General features: G+C 64.5%; 1 non-coding gene across 1 annotated transcript; it reads left to right on the plus strand.

The window, feature by feature from the left end:
• Positions 1-278: 278 nt before the first annotated feature.
• Positions 279-397, plus strand: LOC131869162 (5S ribosomal RNA). The gene has a single exon (XR_009367557.1). It is a non-coding gene; the product is annotated as a 5S ribosomal RNA (ribosomal RNA).
• Positions 398-3,374: the final 2,977 nt, after the last annotated feature.

Consider the following 3,374-nt stretch of genomic DNA (forward strand, 5'->3'; position numbering starts at 1 on the left):
TGTGAGCGCAGGTCGTTGCGCCCGAGGTGGTGTGTGGGCACCGCGTTGCAGACGGGACACTGCACGCACACGACGCCCCCTCCAGGTGCACGCACGTAGGCCGGGCCGGGTGCACACCCGACGCCCTAGCAAGGTGCGCGCACCCGGGCAGGGCTCACACTTGGCGAACGGGGCGCACTTCGCGAGGGAGGGTGTGCACCTCGACGGGGGTGGGTGGCCGGGGTGGATTCGCACGTGGGTCGCGGTTTGCTAAGTACACACTGCGACAAGCTCATAACGGGTGCGATCATACCAGCATTAGTGCACCGGATCCCATCAGAACTCCGCAGTTAAGCGCGCTTGGGCCGGAGTAGTACTGGGATGGGTGACCTCCCGGGAAGTCCCGGTGTTGCACCCTTTTTTAGTTTTTCGCCGGGCGTCGCAATGCTATTTGAATAAACCTTTTGCCCGTTTGCGTTCTCGTCGGGGCCGGGCCGGGCCGGGGTGCGCTGCCCGCACTACCGCGCGCGCGGGGGCGACACCGAGCGCGCACCCGAGGCACCCCGAGCACACAGGCCACGGTGCAACCCGGGCGTTGTGCGCGCACCCCGGTGCGCCCGAGGTGCTGCGCGCGCACCCAGGTGAAATCGGTGTGCACCTCGGCCAGTGCGCGCTCGGTCGAGTCGCGCACGTTGGCCAAGGTGCACGGTGATGTTTCTTACTCTAAGGTTCCGCACCAGACGCCCGGGACAGGTGAGCGAAGCTGGGCGGGGCCGGGTGCGCGGCCGGGGCAGGTGCACGCAGCTGGAGAGAGCTTTGGAGCACACTTCGGAGCGCACCAATGATGCGCTCCATTCAAAAGTTTCCTGAAAAGGCAAAAAAAGTTGAGATTATAGAATTTCCCACTTGAGAGATTGTAAAAAAAAAAAATTTAAAATGAAGGAAACGCGGGTGCCAAGGTGTGCGCAGCCCAGCCAAGGTGTGCGCACCAAGGCGCCCACCCTGGCGAAGGTGCACGCAAGGTGCGCACCCGAGGCAAACCGGACAATTAACCCAACTTTCGACTTCGCGCGCACCTTGGAGCGCACTTCGGAGCGCTCCTTGGTGCGCACCAATCTTGGGCACCTCGGAGTGCACCATGGCGCCCACCAAGGTGCGCACCCGGGGCAAACCGAGCTCCAACTTCGTGCGCACCTTGGAGCGCACGAAAGGTGCGCACCATGGCGCCCACCAAGGTGCGCAGCCCAGCCAAGGCGTGCGCATCAAGGTGCGCACCCTGGCGAAGGTGCGCACCCGGGGCAAACCGAGCTCCGACTTCGTGCGCACCTTGGAGCGCACAAAAGGTGCGCAACCCAGCCAAGGTGTGCGCACCCCGGTCAAACCGAGCTCCGAATCGTGCGCACCAGAGGTGCACGCCATCGTGCGCACCTTGGAGCACACTTCGGAGCCCTCCTTGGTGCGCGCCGATGTTGCGCACCTCGGAGCGCACCCGGGGAAAACAATGCAATTAACCCGACTTTCGACTTCGTGGGCACCTCGGAGCGCTCTCGGGTTCGCACCTCGGAGCACACCGAGGTGCGCACCTTTGATGCGCTGCCTTCACCAATTTCCAGAAAAGGCAAGAAAACATTGAGAAGGTGTGCGCACCGAGGTGCCCACCCTGGCGAAGGTGCACGCGAGGTGCGCACCCGGGGCAAACCGGGCTCCGACTTCGTGCACGCCGCACCTTGGAGCACACTTCGGAGCGCTCCTTGGTGCGCACCAGGGCGCGCAACCCAGCCGAGGTGCCCACCCCGGCGAAGGTGCACGCGAGGTGCGCACCCGGGGCAAACCGGGCTCCGACTTCGTGCACGCCATGGTGCCCACCGCGGCGAAGGTGCACGCGAGGTGCGCACCCGGGGCAAACCGGGCTCCGACTTCGTGCACGCCGCACCTTGGAGCACACTTCGGAGCGCTCCTTGGTGCGCACCATGGTGCCCACCAGGGCGCGCAACCCCGCCGAAGGTGCACGCGAGGTGCGCACCCGGGGCAAACCGGGCTCCGACTTCGTGCACGCCGCACCTTGGAGCACACTTCGGAGCGCTCCTTGGTGCGCACCATGGTGCCCACCAGGGCGCGCAACCCCGCCGAAGGTGCACGCGAGGTGCGCACCCGGGGCAAACCGGGCTCCGACTTCGTGCACGCCATGGTGCGCACCGCGGCGAAGGTGCGCACCCGGGGCAAACCGGGCTCCGACTTCGTGCACGCCGCACCTTGGAGCACACTTCGGAGCGCTCCTTGGTGCGCACCAGGGCGCGCAACCCAGCCGAGGTGCCCACCCCGGCGAAGGTGCACGCGAGGTGCGTACCCGGGGCAAACCGGGCTCCGACTTCGTGCACGCCGCACCTTGGAGCACACTTCGGAGCGCTCCTTGGTGCGCACCATGGTGCCCACCAGGCCGCGCAACCCAGCCAAGGTGTGCGCACCAAGGTGCACGCGAGGTGCGCACCCGGGGCAAACCGGGGTCCGACTTCGTGCACGCCGCACCTTGGAGCACACATCGGGGCGCTCCCGGGTTCGCACCGGCGTTGCGCACCGTGGTGGGCACCTCGGAGCACACCAAGGTGGGCAGCGAGGTGCGCACCTTTGATGCGATGCCTTCACTAATTTCCATAAAAGGCAAAAAAAAAATGAGATTTTAAAATTTCCGTTTTGAAAGATAGTGAGAAAAAGGGAATGCTGGTGCCATCTTGAGCCCGCCCTGGTGCGCAGCCCAGCCAAGGTGTGCGCACCAAGGTGCCCACCCTGGCGAAGGTGCGCGCCCGGGCAATTAATCCAACTTCCAACTTCGCGCGCGCCAGGGTGGGAGCGCACCCAACAACCGGGCCTGGGAAGAGCCAATGCGAGAAACCCCACCAAACGCTCTGACAAAAAAAGAGGGGGCGCTCCAGTAACCCCGCTTCGGAGCGCACCCTGGGCAAACCCAGCCAAGGTGCCCACCCCGGCCAAGGTGCAGGCGAGGTGCGCACCCGGGGCAAACCGGGCTCCGACAACGTGCACGCCGCACCTTGGAGCACACTTCGTAGCGCTCCCGGGTGCGCACCTCAGAGCACACCAAGGTGGGCAGCGAGGTGCGCACCTTTGATGCGCTGCCTTCACTAATTTCCAGAAAAGGCAAAAAAAAAAGGAGATTTTAAAATTTCCGTTTTGAAAGATAGTGAAAAAAACGGAACGCGCGTGCCATCTTGAGCCCGCCCTGGTGCGCAGCCCAGGTAAGGTGCCCACCCTGGCAAAGGTGCGCACCCGGGCAATTAACCCTACTTCCGACTTCGTGCGCGCCAGGGTGGCAACCGGGCCTCGGAAGAGCCAATGCGAGAAACCCCACCAAACGCTCCGACAAAAAAAGAGGCGGCGCT

Source organism: Cryptomeria japonica, unplaced genomic scaffold, assembly GCF_030272615.1.
Source record: "Cryptomeria japonica unplaced genomic scaffold, Sugi_1.0 HiC_scaffold_237, whole genome shotgun sequence".
Taxonomy (NCBI): domain Eukaryota; kingdom Viridiplantae; phylum Streptophyta; class Pinopsida; order Cupressales; family Cupressaceae; genus Cryptomeria; species Cryptomeria japonica.